Raw genomic sequence first — 19,974 nt, forward strand, 5'->3', positions numbered from 1 at the left:
GGGTAAAATGGCAAATGTTATTCAATGTAAGCATGTCTAAAGTAGTCCACAATGAGATTGTTGATTTTTAAGTGGTTAAGTTTTTATGATTGATTATGATTTGTCATTACTGATCTTTGTAAGCCACTCTGGAAGCCTTTTTTTGGCTGGAGTGGGGTAAAATGCTTTATTTTTCCGTCCGTTGTATAATATATAAAATAAAAATCTTGCTGCTCCAGGTCGGTGGAATTTGCCTGTGTACTTGAAGCAATGAGATGTGTTCATAGGTTAGCATCTCGATGGTGCTACTAAACGGCGTTGACGAATGGCTTTGTGTTAGTGACCCGTGGGTAGGAACTTTGGTGGATTTAGGAGGGGGGTTGCTTTTATTATCTGTGATTCCCCGCCCGTTTGGTGGTTGAGGACAGCGGCTGGACTATTCCATGGAGCAGGAGGAAGTTGATGGTGGCGTTGCTCGTCCTGCAGAAGGCGGCTTGATACTTTAACAACAAAGCTATACTGGAGAAGGAGTGACCCTGTAGTGGCTATTGCTTCGTGTGGGTTTGTGAGGGAGTGTATGGTTGTGCGTGTGTGTGTATGTGTGAGTTTATAATATGTGCCTGGGAGAGAGGAGCCAAAATCGATTGGGAGGATCTCTGGAGGCCCCAATTAACGTAGTGACGGGTAAAGGGAGATATGGTGTTGTGTGGAGAACTTGCCAGGTGAGGGGAACACGGCCCAGACAATTAATAGCTGTGCCATGTTCCGGTCCCCCACGCACCCACAGGATTGCTGGTTGCCCTATCAGCCAGCTCTCAGATCTCCGGATGCTGCTTTTAAATGCCAGATCGGTCCATAATAAGACCTCTCTCATCCACGATTTAATCGTGGATGAGGGGGCTGATCTGGCATGTATAACCGAGACCTGGGTGGGTAAACAGGGTGGAGCTAGTCTCTCCCAACTGTGCCCACCTGGATACTTGGTTCAGCATCAGGGTAGGTCTGAGGGCCGGGGAGGGGGGGTTGCTGTGGTCTATAGGAGTTCCATCCTTCTCTCCAAGCACCCTGTCCATTTAGCTACTGGCCTGGAGTGTTTGCACCTTGTGTTGGGTCAACGGGACAGATTGGGGATTCTGTTGGTGTACCACCCACCCCGCTGCCCAACTGACTCCCTAACTGAGCTGACAAAGGTGGTCTCGGATGTGCTATTGAGATCCCCTAGACTTTTAGTGCTGGGGGATGTCAACATCCATGCCGAGGCCACCTTATCTGGGGCGGCTCAGAATTCATGGCCTCCATGACAACCATGGGGCTGTCCCAATACACCATTGGCCCAATGCATGTGGCAGGTCCGTAGTTTGGGAGTTCTTTTAGAACCATCCCTGTCACTAGAGGCACAAGTAGCCTCGGTGGCACGGAATGCTTTCTATCAACTTCGGTTGGTGGCCCAACTACGCCCCTATCTGGATAGGGAAAACCTTGCTTCAGTTGTCCATGCACTGGTAACCTCAAAATTGGACTACTGCAATGCACTCTACGTGGGGCTGCCTTTGAAGGCAGTTCGGAAGCTGCAGCTCGTGCAAAATGCAGCGGCCAGATTGTTAACAGGGACTCGGAGATGTGCACATATAACTCCGATTCTGGCTCGCTTGCACTGGCTGCCTATATGCTTCCGGGCTCAATTCAAAGTGCTGGTTTTGACTTATAAAGCCTTACACGGCTTGGCACCACAATACCTGGTGGAACGCCTCTCCCGATATGAACCTACCCATACTCTGCATTCAACATCGAAGGGCCTCCTTCGGGGGCCCACCCAGAGAGAAGCCCGGAAGGTGACAACAAGAAAACGGGCTTTCTCTGTGGTGGCCCCCGAACTATGGAACTCTCTCCCTGATGAGGTACGCCTGGTGCCGACATTACTGTCCTTTCGGCGCCAGGTAAAAAACCTTTTTGTTCTCCCAGGCATTTTAACAACATTTTAACAACATTTTTAACATCTATTTAACACCTACATTTGCACTTACACTCTTAATATTTTAGTAATCTTAATTACTTAACATCTTAACATCTTGATACTTTTAACTGATTTAATACGTTTTTAATATTTTTAGGCTTGTGTTGTAGCTGTTTATATGTTTAATTATGTTCTACTATTTTTGGTATATTGTTTTTAAGTTGTTGATATATGTTTTTACTTGTATATTGGATGTTTTTATGTTGTGCACCGCCCAGAGAGCTACGGCTATTGGGCGGTATAGAAATATAATTAATTAATAAATAAAATAAATAGTACAAAATTGGACTCAATGATCCAGAAGTAAACAATCTTTCCTTAAAAAGGTGGGAGAGGGGAGTCCTGGACTGGATGAAACTACACGCCCATCCTGCTTCCCACAATGGCAGCCAGATGCAGCAGGTACCCCGTCAGCAGGGTTTGAGGCCAATGACCCTTTTCTGTTATTTGTCTCTCCTCCTTCGGCATATTCAGACTGCCTCTAAACCTGGACAAAAGAAAGATTTCCATCCATGGTCGGCCAAGATTGCTATATGGAACTTCCACGTTCAGAGGCAATCTGCTTCTGAATAAATTGAAGTTATGGAGGCTAACAATTTTCTATCCTGTTATTTCCATTGTTTTCCTAGAAATCTTTCTGCTGGGGGAGGGGGGTGGCAATTGTTTATCTGAGGGTCAGGAACATTCTGTCCTGGTAAGACCTTAGAGTGGGGGCCATTGTTGGTATATGTTACTGTCTGCACTGGCTGAAAGAGTTTGGGGGATGGATTTCTTGAAAGCACCTGTTTCCTTACATAAATCTGGTGTTTGTCTCAAAGCATTTTCTACTAGTGAGCTTTTTCTTTTAGTTTGCGATGTGTAATTATTTTTTTGCATTTATTCCTTGACAGGATAAACAATAAGGAACTCTGAGCAACTGCTCTTGCAAACAGGATGCTCATCAATAGAACTGTTTGCTGCTGTAGAACAGGCAGCAAGATTGCTATTGGAACTTAATCTACTGGTACTACTCATGCTTCTTTGTCTTGTATTTGCAGCAGAAGGACCCCATAAATGAAAAACACCACAGTTGTTGGAATTAATAATTTCTTCTCTTTTCCTAAGCTCAGAACTAAGACAAGAAGTCTCTACCTCAAGATTCAGAAACATTACTGGAAAAGATTCAGAAGTAAAAGCAGCAGACAAGGATCCTGTAAGCAGATCTCAGGTTAAAGATTTGAAAATGTCTGTAAGACAGTAGAGCCCAGTAGGTTAGAGCCCATTGAAATGTACAGACCTATGTTAGTCATGTGCATTAATTTCAGTGGGTCTACTCCATGCAGAAATCACACATGTAGAAGTAACCAAAGGTTACTGATTGGATAATCAATGGTAAGGCACAAGGAAAGTGCATTCAGGTGGTACAAAACAAAGGTAAAAGGCTAAGATAAACACCTTAAACAGAATAAGAGATACTAGTTGATATTTCAGCAAGAAAGCAGACTGAGATGCCTGCTATACTAAATGCTTCACTTATGCCCTAATGGAGATACATATAACTTTACCTAAAGAGCGGAAGGAGTAACCATCTGATTCTCTCTCTCCCTCAAGACTTAATAGCTTCTATGCATTTCAAACTTTGGGCTTCACTTCCTGAGGTGGTATCTTTCAAGGATAGTCAGTCCTTTCTGGTATTAAGGGATGTTTATAGATATATATCAGGGCTGAGGAACCTTTTTCGCTTAGAGCGCCATATCATTATCTGGCCCCACCCCATGGGCACACTTTGACAGTTGGGTTGGGCAACCCACATGTCAATCACATGGCATCATTATGACATCACATGAATGACAGTGGTTGCCCCACCCACATGTTAAAATCCTTTGCATGAGCTTGGGAACCACAGTGCAAGGAGCTTTGCCAGCCCTGTGCTTTGGAAGCCTCCCTGTGCGTCTCCTTTCCACCCTGAGATTTGAGGTGGAAAGAGCCATATGGGGCAGCTTCAAAGAACAGCACTGGGAGGTAGAAGTGGTTTTCATTAAATGGAAGCCTCTTCCCCCTTCTTGAGCAAGGCACCCTCCTACCACCCATCAGTTGGGAGTGTGCCTTGCTCCCGTAAAGGAACAATCGGGAGCCTATTTTAAGCTCTGGATTGTTTCTTCGAAGGCCCACCCTTACCCACCCCACATCTGATGTCATGAGTGATGTCAAGTGTAGAGCAGGTAGGAATGGCTTCTCCAAAACAGCCTCATGGGCCAAATAGGGTGGCCTGGTGGGCCAAGTTTGGCCTGCAGGCCAGTGGTTCTCCACCTCTGATATATATTGTTGTGGCTTATTTTGCATATTATGGGGGCAGGTGGGCCTAACAGGTACCCCCTCCTTTTAGTTAGAGATGATGCAGTAACTGTATTACTATTTATGAGTAAGAGTATGTTATGCATGGTAATGATGGCAGATGTCAAAGCCACTGCCTACTTATTTATTATTATTACATTTATACCCTGCCTTTCTTTTCATCATGGAAACCCAAGGCGGCTTACATATGGTTCCCAGGCAGTCTCCCATCCAGGCACTGAACAGACCTGACCCTGCTTAGCTTCAGCAGGGAGCTGGCCTCACGTGCCTTCAGACCATAGCCTGGGGCCGAATCTGTACTTGAATCTGTAGATGTGCTTTCCTCAAGGAGGAGCTGTGACAGCTACAGTGGGATGCCACATGCATAGCTTGTGATGCCATGCCCAAACATTTGCAAGCAGCTTGACATTTTACTTTTCATCTGTCTTGTTCTTTTGAAAACATTGCATCATCACCCACACTGGATATTTGGGCAGTTTTGTTACAAACTGCCAGCCTGCCAACGTACTGTACACCAAGATACCAGAACTTTATTCTGATACCACTGAAGACCGTAACTGTGACATTGCCTTGCTTTTGCTGCAGTGCACTGTTTGAACTGAACTTAAGTCTCTTGTCTCCAGATGATGAACTCTTGGTATTTATGAACAGGGAAACTTAGCATTTCTATGTCAATATAGTCTTGAAGTCCACAGCGAATGCAGTGGCAAAGCAGCACCCAGCAGGATTGAACTCTCCACTCAGCAGCTAATGAGTGGAGGCCCAATCCTCTTTTTTTTCTCCTTAGCTATCTCATCTCGAAATCTCAGATCCCCTTTCCTCACAGTCCATAGTTACATACTGCAAAAATGGACCCCTGATTCTCAGCCATTGTCCCAAAGTCTCTCCCCTGCTTTCCGCTGATTTTTACCTGATTTCTCAAAGCCCCACAAAATCTCTACCCAAACTCCCTTCCTCCCCTCCCTTTTCATCCTAAAGCAAGTAACACCTTCACCCCTCTGGCTAAATAGCCTTCTTCTCCTCATTCAGCCCACATCCTCTCCCTACTCTCTTTCCCAGAACACAGACCAGTTTTCCTGTTTTAGAATAATTGGTTTCTAACACTTTGTTCTGTTTAAACTCTTTTATTGATTCTGTTCATCATCTTTAATAAGCAAGCTAATTTCCTTTTCGATATAATACATTTACTTTGCCTTTATCTCTGTGTTTGTGTTGACCCTCAGGGTGCCAAATTTTGGAGCGTGTCCAAGTTTCAACATCAAAAGATCCCTAGAATTGAGTATCAGGATTGCATGTGAGATTTGCAGGCTTGCATGCAAACTGTACGCTTCACCAAAGATCTTTGTATGTTTACTCAGAATTAAATCCCACTATAACCAGTGTGGGGGCTTGCTCCATAGTAATTGTGCTTAGAATGTTCAGTGATCTATTTTGAAGGATATAAACATAATCAATGGAGCAATACAAGTTAACACTTTGATCTACACTTTGGTTCAGGATCTACACCAATGGGCACATTTTTAATTTTGAGAGAGTGCTATGGGCACTAGTCACAAAATGGCTGCCATGGGGGACATGACATACCACACAAATTTAGAGAGAGTACAGTAATTGCTGTTTCTGCCCCCCCCTTCATGTTTACCATGGGGAGTCAGCCGCATCCTGCTGGTACTGATTGTGGAGATTCAGCTGTTAAAGGCACAAGGTCCTGTTTTCCCCAATGCCAACCCTAAACTAAAGCCTAGGTTGTCATCCTGTACCCACTTTCCTGGGAATAAACCCCATAAAACACAAAAGGCATACATCTGAAATAGATGGGTATACAACTGGACTGTTAACCATATAGTGAAATCTTAGTGAGTGCCTGGACATCAGCTCCTCCATACATCCACTGCCTACAGGCCTAAAATAATTCCTTAGGAATCAATCCGCTGTGCAGACTAACTAGGGAGTAAGCTCAGTTGAACACAAGTGGGATTTATGCATCTAAAACATGCAATATTCAAGACAGATTAAGATTAGTTGAAACCTTGGAGCTGTACTAATTTGGGTGGGAGAGGGGCAGAAAAACATAGCCCTTTATATCACAAAGTGGCACCACTTTGGTTAAAGAAACCAACATTTGATGTCTATGATACAAGCACTAAGTTCCCTTTTGCAACCACTTTATACTTGCTTCTATATCTTTACAACAGATATCTTAGGGGTTTTTTTATGTTTCTTGTTTTGAATTTCTGATATTTTAATTTTTTTGTGGTTTAGTTTATGCTTTACATTTTGTACATTTTATATTTTTATTTTTGTAAGTCACTTTGGGACCTAGGTGGTGCAAAGTGGGATATAATTTTTTTTCAAATAAATGAATAAAACAGCCATGTGAGGTGAGTTAAACTGAGAGGTGGTGACTGGCCCAAGGCAGGAAATGACCAAAACAACGAGTTAAGTGAGTTTAATATGTGAAACTGCACATACTCACAGTATTTTCTTTTTGTTTATCAAGGTTGGCAAAATTGTGTTTTGCTGAGTTGTGAAACTCCATAGGCTCGGAGTATTTTTTGTGGTCCACAAAAGCTTATGCCATAATAAGTTGGTTATTCTTTAAGATACCACCTTATTTTGTGTACCTTTTTCACATGTTCCTTTTGGGAAAAGAGCCCCCTATTTTGGGCATTGTACTAGTGCCCCAACCTTACTCTGGCCTTGTTGACCAGAAATGAGACTTTGCGTTCATAGTGGATACCCAATGAAGATGTCAATCCAGTCTGTGGCAGCTGTGAAAAAGGAGAATTCCATGCTAGGGATTATTAGAAGGGGGATTGGAAATAAAACTTCTGATATCATAATGCCATTACATGAAGTGCAACCACACTTGGAATGGGAATAATTTGTGGATCTAGGATCAAATGGGTGGTGAGTCTAATCAGGAATGGGAACCTGTAGCCCTCCAGGCTACAATTCCCACCAGTACCTGACCATTGGATATGCTGGCTGGGGCTGATGGGAGTTCGACAGTAACAACCTCCCTGACTGTATTGTTGCCAGGAAGAAGTTGATAGCCTTGCCTCATCAATATTGCAATTGGTGCTGAAAACTCATTTCCGCCTCTAGTAATGGCAAACAAGAGTCATTTTCTTAGTGAGTGCTAAGTGGAGATGCAGGATGCACAGAAGGAAGACTTCCCTTGGTATATGTAATGGATAACCTGATCTCAGTGGATCTTCCTTGTCCTCACTCTGCCTCATTGGTTCACCTTAAGGTTTTATTTTCCCCATACTGCATTGAATTACTGTTTCAAAGCATCATGGTTCTCAGTCCAGAACCTGGGTTGCCATTTAGCTCTAATGTACTGCTGGCCCCAGCTCAGGCTGCTTTCCTGATTATATGGTCTGGGTTGTCCCTCAGCTTCCTTTCAAGCTCTCACAAACTAACTTTAATAACGTTTTAAAATCACCCACCTTGTTCCTGGCATGTTTTGCAGGCATGGATAGCTGTCAGGTGGTCCAATTTGGCCCACGAGGCTAATTTTCCCCAAACCATGCCCATCTGCCCATCAGCTGACGTTACTGGGAGGACAGAGTTTAATCCTGCATTGGCTGCATGCGGTGTTCCCAGCAGGAAATAGAATTGCACAGCCAAGGCAGCAGGATTTAATCCTCGCTCATCAGCTGATGAGTGAGGGTTAAAGTCCTTTGCAAAACTGCTCTTTGAAGCAGCTCCACACTTCTCCTTGAAATGAATGGTGCTGGGTAGCAGTGGGTTGGGGAGAAAGGAGCCTGCACTCTATAATGCAGGCTTCTTTCTCCTCTCCCTCACTGCCTGCTGCCCAAAGGAGAAGTGTGGAGCTGCTTCAAAAAGTGCTTTTGCAAAGGACTTTAAGACAGCCTCTCTGATCCTGTTTGAGCTTCCTGAGACTCAAATGGGAGCACAGGGCTGTCTTAAAGCCCTTTGCAAAAGTGCTCTTTGAAGAAGCTGGTCCTTATTCTCCTTTAAACATTGGAACAAGCAGAGAGGGGGCCGGGAGAGAGGGGAAGGGGCAAACTCTATATGAAGGGCTGGGGAAACCTCCATCACCTTAGAGGAAAGGGACTGGACGCACACACTCACATGCATTGTTCCCTTCCACCATGCAGGTCAGCTGAGGAGCGTGGGGGATATTTTCATCCCTATTGCAGTGTAGGCTAAAATTTTATGCACATTGAAAGTACAAGGGTTTATTCCTCAGCAAGGCTGTTCAGGGTTGCCACCCTGCATTAGAGAGCTGGAGGAAAGAAGGGCCAGTTCTTCCAAGGGTAAGGGCCACAGGAAGTTCTGGGGGTGCCTGCTAACATGCTCCCGCAGATCAAACATATGCCTTAGCTGAGCTGCTTAAGAAGGCACATTTTCTTCTCAGGGAGACTGGGCCATCCTGAAGGGAAGGCCCTGAAAAAAAGACCTGCCAGCAGGCTATGCAATATTCTGCAAAAGGATATGAATTTATTTTCCTTAAAGCATCAGGAGAAAGAAACAGGACAAGAGACTTCCAGCTGGAGAATGGTAGCTATCTGTGGGCAGAAGCAGATCTTTTGCAGGGCAGAGACAGAAGTGCTTTGATCTATCAGACCCTTCCTTCCAGCTTACAAACACAGCACCTGGAAGGTGTTGCCTGCTGCTTTGCGGAGCAGTGGACAATGATCACAGGAGACAGCAGGAAGGCGAACAGCAGGAAGAAGGGAGAGACACTGGGCATGTCACCCAAGCTGTGCTTTCTCCATGAATGCCTTCTTCCCTAGGCTGCTTTGCTGTGGTTGATCTTGGCCAGCACCCCTGTTACTATCTGGTGGATCTACTTGGAAGAAGGGAAATTAATCTGAACACCAGTACAGGGAGCTTTGGAAGGAGAAAGCGGGCAGGGGATTGCACATGCTCTGAAACCCAAGAATCTGTTCAAGGTGGTAATATGTACCTAGCTAAGTTAGATTGACTTTTCGATTCAAATTGCAAGTCTCCATGTGTGATTGCCTTCTCTTCTCCCTCCTTCTCAAATGAACTGATTTTTATACTTAGACATTGACCTTCATCGGTTTAAAAAGGGATATCTCACTAAAATCCTCCCTACATGCTAAACTAGACTACATTGGTATTAAGCTACCCTTTGTATTCAAAAGATAATTTACAAGGTTCTGTAAGACTGTATCCTCTGAGCTTTGGGGAAATAATCTTAGATTCCTTACTCTTTAATATTTTTAGAGCTGGGCTTTGTTTTATAAATCATCCAAAATAGCTGGACAGTCTTGTGGTTATAGCCTATCACTATCCTTTGGGGAGGAGAAGAGAACCCTGACACAAAAGGTGGGGTTGTTAGTAAGGAAAAGTCCCCTTTTGAACCATAACACCAAGCAAAAACAAGAGGCTAGATGTGGCCATGGACTAAACTGAAACTGTATTGCAGGCATCACAGAAACTGAGGACAGCATCACCAGTCAGTACAGCTACATGTTTATATCCTACCTTTTGGCTCCTCACAGGCCCCCAATGCAGCTCAAAAATGTCAGTTAAAACAATGGATGTTGTTAGGTGGTGTCCCAGGGGACCTAAGCCACAAGTCCCTGAATAACCTAAGTACAATGCCTGTGATATCCATCACATTTGCCCCTCTGAAAGCTTTCTGGGTAGGAGATGTGGATGGGAATTTGAAGCTGCTTGAAAGAAACAGTGACAAGCAAACCTGTTCAGTCCCCAAGGACGGCCATGCAGAGCTCTGAGGAAGCTGGAAAATTTAAATGCCTGAACTCAGCAATAATCTGATAACTAGGCTATAGCAGCCTTTTCATATCTGCTGGTTTCCTTGTCCATTCTGAAAGTTTTAGGGATGTAAAGTTGGTGGGTAGGGGAAAAAATGTTTCCTAAATTTCCAAGTGTACCCAACCCTTCTGACTCTTCCTTCATAAATCCCATTGTATAGTTATTTGCAGGTATTCAGCCATAACTTAAACAGAATCCTTTTCAACTACAAGTACCAAATGGTACCTAATAGCTTCAGGGAAACCATTACAGAATTGCATTGATTGAGAGACTGCTACAAAACTCTGGCTGCATTCATATAAAAAAAGTTTTACTGATTTTATCCATGTTTTAATTATTATGGTTTTATATATATTTCAACTGTTTTGTAGATATTAGCTGCGTTTTGTCTACAATTTTATTTGCATACCACTTGAACTTTTTGATTAAGCAGTTTATAAATCTAAATAAATCAATAAGTAATAAAAATATAATCATGAACGCTATGTAGATATCATGTCTTGTCTGAACTTTTTATTTTATTTATTTATTTATTACATTTCTATCCTGCCCTTCCTCCCAGAAGGAGCCCAGGGCAGCAAACAAAAACACTAAAAGCATGTTTAAAACATCGTAAAAAGAAAAGACATTAAAACATGTTAAAACAAGACATCTTCAAAAACATATTAAAACAAACATCCTGAAAACATATTAAAACATCTTTAAAAACAACTGTAAAAACATCTTAAAAAGCACTTTATTGCTTGAATACTCATCCTTGCAACAGCAGAAAGCAGCATCCTCCAAATATAGGGAAGAACACTCATAATCCATTCTGTCTTTATGGATCACAACCTGGATGTGCAAACTAGAACAAGCATGCACACATAATATCCCGCTGCATCTCCCCAAGGGAAAAGGGGTACCCTGACTCACAGTCACTGCAGTTTGTCCTTTCTCCTAATGGCAATGGGTAGAGACTGAAACATGAGCACTGGCAGAGCACTCAGGTGGCACCATTCCTTCTTCTCTCTCATTCTCTCACAAACGCATCCAGGTTCAGGAATGATGTGCTCCACATCTGCTGCCTATTGCTGATGTGTGTTTTCCCCCCTGCTTTCATCCCACCACATGACCAACAGCAGTGACTAGGTGTTCCTCCGTGGGGCTGTTGAGTACCAGGCAGGCTCCTGTTCTCTTGCAAGCTCCAGGACAAATAGCTATGCAACAGGTAAACATGCCCCTACCATGGAGTTGGCACCTGTTGTGACCCAGGTTGGGAAGGGAGGCTTCGAGACGCCAGGCTCTGACACTGAGGACTGGGACGATGAGCTGGGGGAAGGGACTAGCAGCAGAGAGAGACCAGAGAGCATGCAGATCCCTGTCACTGACAGCTCAACTCCTCCCGATTCTGCCCCCTCCACTGAAGTGCAACCAGAGCTGTCAAGAGACTGCCCCGTTGGAGACTGCTCTGATAGATACACCCCCAGTGCCTGTGCTTGTGTCAGGGGCGCTGCCTCCTCCACCTGACATTTCCCAAACATCCCGCAGCCTCGCAGCTTCCCACGGTCGAGCAAGCCGACCACCCACAACTCTTGGAGGGGGAAGCTGAGAGCCAGCCTCCTTCACCCCGTGCTCGGCGGTGGCTGAAGCGGGAGATTCAACAGGTGTTGAGGAGGAGCCAACGTTTACTTGTGAAAGCCAAGCCTACTTATGTTGACTCAGGGGAGGGGTTCGTTGCTGAGTCAATGTAGGAGCACTGCGAAGTCATGCTTAGTCTGAGTTAGCAAGGGCAAAAGTTCCTAGAAAGCTTAGTTAGGTTAATGAGGCACACTGCTTTTGATGTAACTGTAACTTAAATAAAAAGAGGGAAAAAAATCACAGCCATGTCTGAGACTGGATCTCTCAACTTCGGGCAGGACAGTACCATGAGTCTTTTCCTTTTGGTATCTCTTCCATCCCAGACGCTGTTCAATAAAGGCACTGACTTTGCTACATGTATTATTTCTTTGTTGCAAGGGGGGACAGATTGGGATCCATATCCTTTACCCTGGTGTGATTTGACTTCAGCTAGTTTCAGGATGGGGCTATCATCTGCCCTATGGTAAGGATTCTGGGGGTGGAGTGGGGGAAAGGGGCGGGCAGGCAGGCGAAGATCACCACAGAACCTTGTCCAGCTGGACTGAACCCTTCCCCACCACCTGGCCTTCAGCCACCATCTGCCCTATGAATAGGATCCCGGTGAATTTTAATATTATTATTGTGATTTTATTAATGTATCTATATGTTAATTGCAAACCACATTGGAAGGATTTGTTCCTGACATAAATAACTGCAATAATAAATGGCTGGAATAACAACTTCCACGTATACTGCATTCCAGCTGGTATTTTGTCCTATTTTATTTTAAATGCAGAATATATTTGAGATGGACCATGCGGGACTCAAGTGATTTGTGAAGGGTAGGAGGGCTGGATGGGAAAATGTAGGTCCATACAGACCTCCCATTGGTGTAATGCTCAAGTTATGGTCTGAAGGCACATAAGGCCAACTCCCTGCTGAAGCTAAGCAGGGTCAGGTCTGGCCAGTGTCTGGATGGGAGACCACCTGGGAACCATATGTAAGCCGCCTTGGGTTTCCATGATGAAAAGAAAGACAGGGTATAAATGTAATAAATAAATAAATAATAATAAATAAGAGCAGTGCCTATATATGTGACCACATGCAAACATGGAGGGGAGAGGAGAAGATCTGTGTCTGAGCTAGGAGCGTCTGTCACATTAACTATATGAATTATACAGCCACGAGAGTGGCTGTATACTATAGCCAGCATGGATTTTTCACATTCCGCAATGTTAAATGGAAAATACCCCTGCATGCCATTCTGAGGCTTCCCATAAGCTCATTTCAAAACAAAACCGTACAAAACTTATAGTCCTGAACTCAGAAACGCTGGCTTAACAACCCTGTCAATTTTCATGGCGATACACAAAACAGTCAGAGAGAATCGAGAGTTCAAAGTCTAAAAAGAGAGAGAAAAACTCAGAGCCCTTTTGGACGTTTTTCTGCCAGAGTTCTCATAATCTGTTGAAATTCATTAAAAATCAGCCATTTTCACAGAGTACCTGTAATCCTAATACTGACCTTGCCCCATACTCTGACCTTCATCTACTGCAGTTTAAAAGTTAAAAAAATGCCTGGCTGATTTTTAATTAATTTAAGAAATTTTGGCTGGAAGTCTATGATAGCGCGGGGCATGCTCAGTAAGGACCAACTGTCAGTGTTCTAAAAGCCTCACAGCTGCTGGGCTTGCCTAATCAGAGGGCCACACCCACACCAGACTTGATTTCACTTGAGATAGTCATGGCTTCCCTCAAAGAATCCTGGGAAGTGTAGTTTGTGAAGGGTGCTGAGAGGAGACTCCTATTCCCCTGAGAGAATGGTTAACAGTCAGCCACTCAGATTGAAGGTCTGTGAGAGGAACAGGGCGTCTCCTAGCAACTCTCAGCACCCTTCACTAACTAAACTTCCCAGGATTCTTTGAGAGAAGCCATGATTAGCTTTGAGCCATGGCTTTGAGAGAAGCCATGATAAATTCTTTTAAATTGTTTTTAAAAGATGTGTTTTTAAATTTGTGTATTTGTTTTTAATGTTTTTAGTTATTGTAAACCGCCCAGAGAGCTTCGGCTATGGGGCGGTATATAAATACACTAAATAAATAGATAAATAAATAATGATTGTCCAAAGTGTAATAGAGGCCTGGTGTGGATGTGGCCAGGGACAACTTTGTTTTAAATTTGGGTGGGAGGTAGGGTTGCCAGGTTCAGATCCTGAGACTGATCCTGTATCTTTAGAAGAGAAAGTCAGCCAAGTGCAGGTGTTCTTGCAAGAATGTATTGGGAAAAACCACAAGGTAGAATTCTGCCATCCCCCGGCCCAACTTTGAAAGATACAGAAGACATCTTGGTTGCCAGGCCCAGCCTGGTCAGTTTTACCTATCGTAATCATGATTGCATAGGAGTAAATCCAATTCAACTCAACAATCATACAAATGATCAGACCTGCCTTTTCCCTCCTTCCCCTTTCCTCTCCCTTTCTCCTCCCCTCTTCCTTCTTCCGCCTTCCCTGCCCACTCCAGCCCTCCGTCCCTCCCCCCCCAGTCAGTTTTACCTATCCTAAGCATGATTGCACGGGAGTAAATCCCACTGAACTCAATAAACATGCAAACAACCACATCTGTCCTTCTCCCAACCCCCTTCTGCCTGCTCCCATCCCAGTCCTCCCCCCTGCCTTTCCACCCCTCCCTCCTACCTTCCCCATCCCCTGTGGTCAGTTTCACCTATCCTAAGCATGATTGCCGTGTGTGTGTGTGTAAATCCCACTTAACTCAATAAGCATGCAAATGATCAATCCATTCTCAGCAAATTTGCACAGGATCCCATTTCTTACCTCCCGGATTAAAAAGCAGGGAAATTCACTAACAGGCAAAAAACCTTGCGGTTTAAGAATGTACCTATAACCCACAGATATTTCTACCAAACTTTAAAAAGCAGGGAAAGTGGGCAGCTATAGTGAATGCACCAGGAGAGCAGGAGACCTGAACTCCTCTCTGAGATATTGGACTGCTTTACAAATTGGTCAAAATGCAAACACTATTTGGGTTGGTCTTTCACAGTCTGATCTACTTCCTGTGTAGCTTGGAAGAATTTGGTAACATGTGCCTCTGAGCATATGGTGAGTGGTGGCAACACCTGCAATCAGCCCAAATAAGAGAAAGAAGACATGTGCTGTGCTGATCTTGTTTTAGGAGGGAAGAAGCAACATTATTACAACAGTTGATATAGTTCAGATGGTCACTTTGAATATGTCTGATTTCCTTTGCAATTTTAGTGAAGTTTCCTATAGGAAATCATTTTCTTTTGTTTTTATTTCTGTGAATATTTGAAGTACAGCAACTCTTTGCAAAATTTATACTAAAAAAACTCCAAACATAATTGTGGAATAATGGCACTGACTTCTGCAGAATAGTCTCCAGTGGATCTCAGGAGTGTCTCAATTTGCACAAGATAAAACAGTGGGAGGTGAAATACATTCTAGCAAAATGCTAGGTGTGCTCTATGTTTTTAATTGACTGTGCCCACCTTGCCTTAAATGAAGTGGTTTAAACATAGCAGGCTGAAAACAGGGCAGTCCAATATCTCAGAGAGGAGTTCAGGTCTCCTGCTCCCCTGGTGCATTCACTATAGCTGCCCAATTTCCCTGCTTTTTGAAGTTTGGTAGAAATATCTGTGGGCTATAGGTACATTCTTAAACCGCAAGGTTTTTTAGGTATTAGTGAATTAATAAGCAAGGCTGCAACCCTATGTCCTATTCCATGGCTGAACTCATTGGAACATATTTCTGAGCAGACATATATAGGCTCACACTGGAAAAGAACAACTGGTATAATCAACATCAGACAATATAAATGCCCTTGCTAGATTGCTACTTGTTTCTTGTGTGGCCTGGGAATTTTTGGCTCTAAAGCTGGCAGTGTTTTTCCCTGTGTCCTTCCTTAATCAAAGAAAGTTTCAACAAAGGGGACTGATAGGGAACATAAGCATTAACTCCTATTTTCTCCCATGCCCTACGTTTCTTAGGCTGTAAGCTCTTAAGGGACAAGGCTCTCTCCCATTTGTGTGTCACACCTTGCAAAAGACTTGTCTACAGACCTAAATGAATACACAGGAATGAGATTCAATTCCACATTGCCACATTCTTATCTGAAACTACAAGTTATTGAAATTCACAGGGTAAACCTAATTACTTTGTAGATTCAGATAAGTGGTAGTACAGAAAGTGGAGCTGCAAAAGAATATTCACGGTCTGGTTCACAGAATGCAAGTTTCTTAAATCCCTAGATACAATACAGTACTGTACAGAAAACTGACCCATTTGGATGCATAGGCCTAGATCCCACAAACCACATGACTAGCCCCATGTGCCTAACAGCATCAGATTTGTTTTTCTCAAACAGCAGCCTCTCCTCTCCATGCCACAAGGCCATGCCACTCTTTTGAAACAGTGAGGAGTTTCAGAAGCTGTTTTGATATATGGCATTGGAGGAGGGGGCAGGTCTGCGAGGCAAAAAGTCCATTTGGCATGCCTAAAGTAGCGCACACAGACAATTTCAGATAAAGAGCTACACTAACATTTACCCTGAGCTTATATGCAGGGAATGTTTGCATGGGGGAGTATCCAAAAGTATGAGTTCTTCTCCCATCTGCAATCTGAAATGATAGCGTAGAATTCTATCTCAGTCTATCAAAACAAACTGGCTCTAAATGCCTCTAAAAGGGCTCTAAAATGTCGCTCTTCAAGATTTTCCAAAGGTTTGAGGTATATTAATCAGCTGTCAGCTATGAATTTATGGTAGACACAAAATGCCTGGACTTTCTTAGTGAATAAAATCATCAAAGGAAGGATCATCCTTTCCCCTTATGTTATGTGGAGAGCACCTAGGCTGGCTTGAAGTGCAATCACATTAGTATTGCAGAACAAAGTGGAGGGAACCTCAGTGCTTGGAATGAACTAGTTCACTTTAATGAAGTTCACTGAACTAGTTCAAAAATCTCTGGACTATACCCGAAGATAGTTCCCATAATTGCCACGTGAACTAAAGGTGAACTAAGTTCCCTTCAGTCCTCAGAACAGCCTTTCCCAACCAGATTTTGTTGGACCACAACTCCCATCAGCCAGCATTGCCAATGGTCAGGAAAGATGGGAATTGTAGTCCAACAACATCTGGAGACGCACTGGTTGGGAAAGGCTGCCTTAGAATGTCATAGGTGTTCCATGATATTACAGCAGCCTAGTCAACAGCAAAATGGTCTTGCAGAAAGTTATTTATATTATTTATTTATGAAATTTATATCCTGCCCTTCCTCCTGAAGGAGCCTAGGGCAACAAAACATATGATAGGATCCGCAGTGCTTAGAAAGATCATTTTAAAAAGGAACTGGTTCTAGTTTATCCTGTCAAAAAAAGAGCTAGTTCCAGTTTAAGTTTTCCTTTTACAAGACAAACTAATTCAGTTCAAGTTCATCCAAATGAACCTTTTTAATTCATGAAAAATTCATGCTCTGCAAAAAATTCTCAGCATTCAGATGTTATATGCTGCTGTGCTGACGTATAGGGTCCAAAAGTAAATCGGGTTACACACAATAAGATGTCTGACAGACAGAATTTCAACAGAGGAAGCTTTTTGCATAACTATTTCCATACTAGAAAAGGCTTGACCTGTTTAATTTGTGCCTGCCACACAGCTGTTAAAGGCACAAGGCATCATTTGCTTTGTTCCTATTCCTGTACTTCTCACTGAAAGCTGCTCCTGTTGGAAGAGAGCAAATCTCTTCAGTGGAGAAAATACAGAAAACGCCTCTTTCTGATTGCTTAGCAACTGTGATAAAGAGGAAAATCCAAACCCAAGGTCTATGGGGATGAGCAAGTTAGGATTTGGCAGATCTCTGGCTCAGCCGGCTGAACCCCCTCTCAGCCGGGACCACACTGGTGTTAAGTCAACCCCAGCTCAGCCAAAGATAAGCCAGCCTAAGTCCCTCATCCCAGCTCAGCCAACGCTGACATAAGTCCCCCAAAATGGGTGTTCCCGGGGCATGGTGGGGGCAGGCCAGGGCAGGGGGGTGTCTTATACTGTATCCTAGCTCCATTCAGCTCAGTCAGATGACCTGACAACCCAGCAGAACTTACACTGTCAAAAAGAGTAGTGTATGTATCTAGCTCTACTTTAAAGGCTTGTTTTCCCTCTGCTAGGCTTGGGCTGTCTCAGATAGCTGTAGCCTCACTCCTGAACTTGGTTTTGACCTGCCGTACTTTATGCTGGGCTAACTTAAATTACGCTGGCTTCTCAGTTAGGATTACGCCCTAAGTGACTAAGTGACCTTAGCAACAGCAGAACCTTCTTATCTGCCTTATAAACTTTAGAACGTTGCCCTGTTCTCCTCATGCCCTGCTACGTTAACTTTCCCAAAGATATTTGGCTGGCCAGAGTGCTGGACTGGGAGACAAGTGAGCTGCTGCAAAGCACCTAACCACACAGTTGTACCTACAGTTTTCCACTTGGAATAGAAATCCATTTCACAGAAGGCAAACTGGTGATCCCAAAACCTGAGCAAAAAGCATATGCTCCATTTAACCCATTTTTCTGCTCCAACTGGAACTCATTTCTCAGAAGATAAACTGGTGATGCGAAAGAGACAACTAACTTGCCCCAGAACCCAACTACAAAGGCAGAGGTGGAGTCTGATGCCATAACACAAAAAACCACTCCTTAACCTGTTGTTTTCTCTCTTTCAGGATCACCCCCAAACTTTCTCTTTCTCACACATACTCCAAAAGCACATTCACACCCAAAGGTTTTACACACACACTTTCTTTCCCTATTACTTACACCTCTGTTACACCCTCCCCGAAACAATTATGTTAAAATTCAATAGGGTGCATGATTCCATTCAAGTGGTACTGAAAGTCTTAGCTGATAAAATGAGGTGGGTTATTTTTGACCTCCTTCTTTTCTTCCCTCTCTGCTTCCTTAATCCTGAGCTGCTACTGCCAGCTGCTCCCTGCTGAACAAATTGAAAGCACCTCAAAGGCCCTTGGGAGGAAGAGAGCGATTGTTTCCATTCCTCTAGGAGTAGATGGACCACTGGTCTTGGTAGCAGCAGTGCGAGAGCTGGTTTTTCTGATCACAGCATCCCGGTTGGCTGCACTTGGGGCACTACAGTTGGCGACTCTGGTCCCACAGCTGTAAGTGAGCCCAGCAGTCATGTTGGAACAAAACTTTTTCTACCTTGTGAACAGACCTTGGAGCTCTTGCTGGGGCCAAGAAGCAGCCTTCTGGAGATTTGCACTGAAATCCTCCCGCCCCCTGACAGGCTCTAGCTGAAGAGTGAGGAAGTTAAGGAAAGTAGAGACCAGTCAGAAAGGGGGTTAAAATGAACAAACAAACAAACCCCCCACAACAACACAGGACTTATGGGAAGGAGAAACGGACGAGGCGAATACCTGCAAACTCCTTGGCTGGGAGTTGCACAGGTCATAGGAACGTTCTTCTAACTACTAGTCACAGATCATGCCCCAGACTGGGAAGACCTATTGGTTTCTCATTCACCTCCCCCATGGTAGTATTCTACTCCCTAGTCACGAGTTTGATATCATAATTGCTTCCTACTCCAATCGTGCTCCAGTTGCAGCTCTGTGAAAGCTCTTTGCTTCAGCACTCATCTATTTCACAAACCCAGACCGAGCTGTGGAAGGAATTCAATCCAGGATACAAAAGGTACATTGGCTAAAACAAAGGATTCCCACATCTTTTTTTTTAGCCAACACTACTTCAGAGGCCCAGGACTTCTGGGATGCCTTTGGTTTTTCTAACCTGTTAGACAGTTTCTTTTTCTTCTTACTGAAAATTCCACAAAGTCCTAGCTTCCATTTCTGTGCTGTTTCTGTCTCTGAATGTTGTCATCGAGATCTGTGATATGTCAAGAAGACTTGGCAAGTGCAGGTCCCCCAGGACTATGTGTATCTATGGGTCAAGTGCCCTACATTGGGAATTCTGTCTCAAGGAGCTTCTGCAATCAAACTTTCACCTGCATATGAGAGATGCTTTCAAAATGCCCCATTCAAGTTTCTCGGGTTCCAACTTACCTGATCTTGTTTTCATAGCAGTGTTAATGCATTAGTGATCTGCTGTTCTTCCATTTGTTTTCTGAACTTTGTTCAGACCATTGCACATGCAGAGTTTGCTGAAGTTTTCACGGTGCATCTTTTTTTTCCTTGCAGGTTACTGAGGTGCACCAATTCATATAGGGACTGATGAATTTACAGCGCAA

General features: G+C 43.8%; 1 protein-coding gene across 6 annotated transcripts in view; it reads right to left on the minus strand.

The window, feature by feature from the left end:
* Window positions 1-19,974, minus strand: part of PCDH1 (protocadherin 1) — a 163,941-nt gene that overhangs the window by 24,474 nt on the left and 119,493 nt on the right. The gene's annotated exons all lie outside the window — the stretch shown is intronic.

The sequence above is a fragment of the Rhineura floridana genome, chromosome 1 (genome assembly GCF_030035675.1).
Source record: "Rhineura floridana isolate rRhiFlo1 chromosome 1, rRhiFlo1.hap2, whole genome shotgun sequence".
Classification (NCBI taxonomy): domain Eukaryota; kingdom Metazoa; phylum Chordata; class Lepidosauria; order Squamata; family Rhineuridae; genus Rhineura; species Rhineura floridana.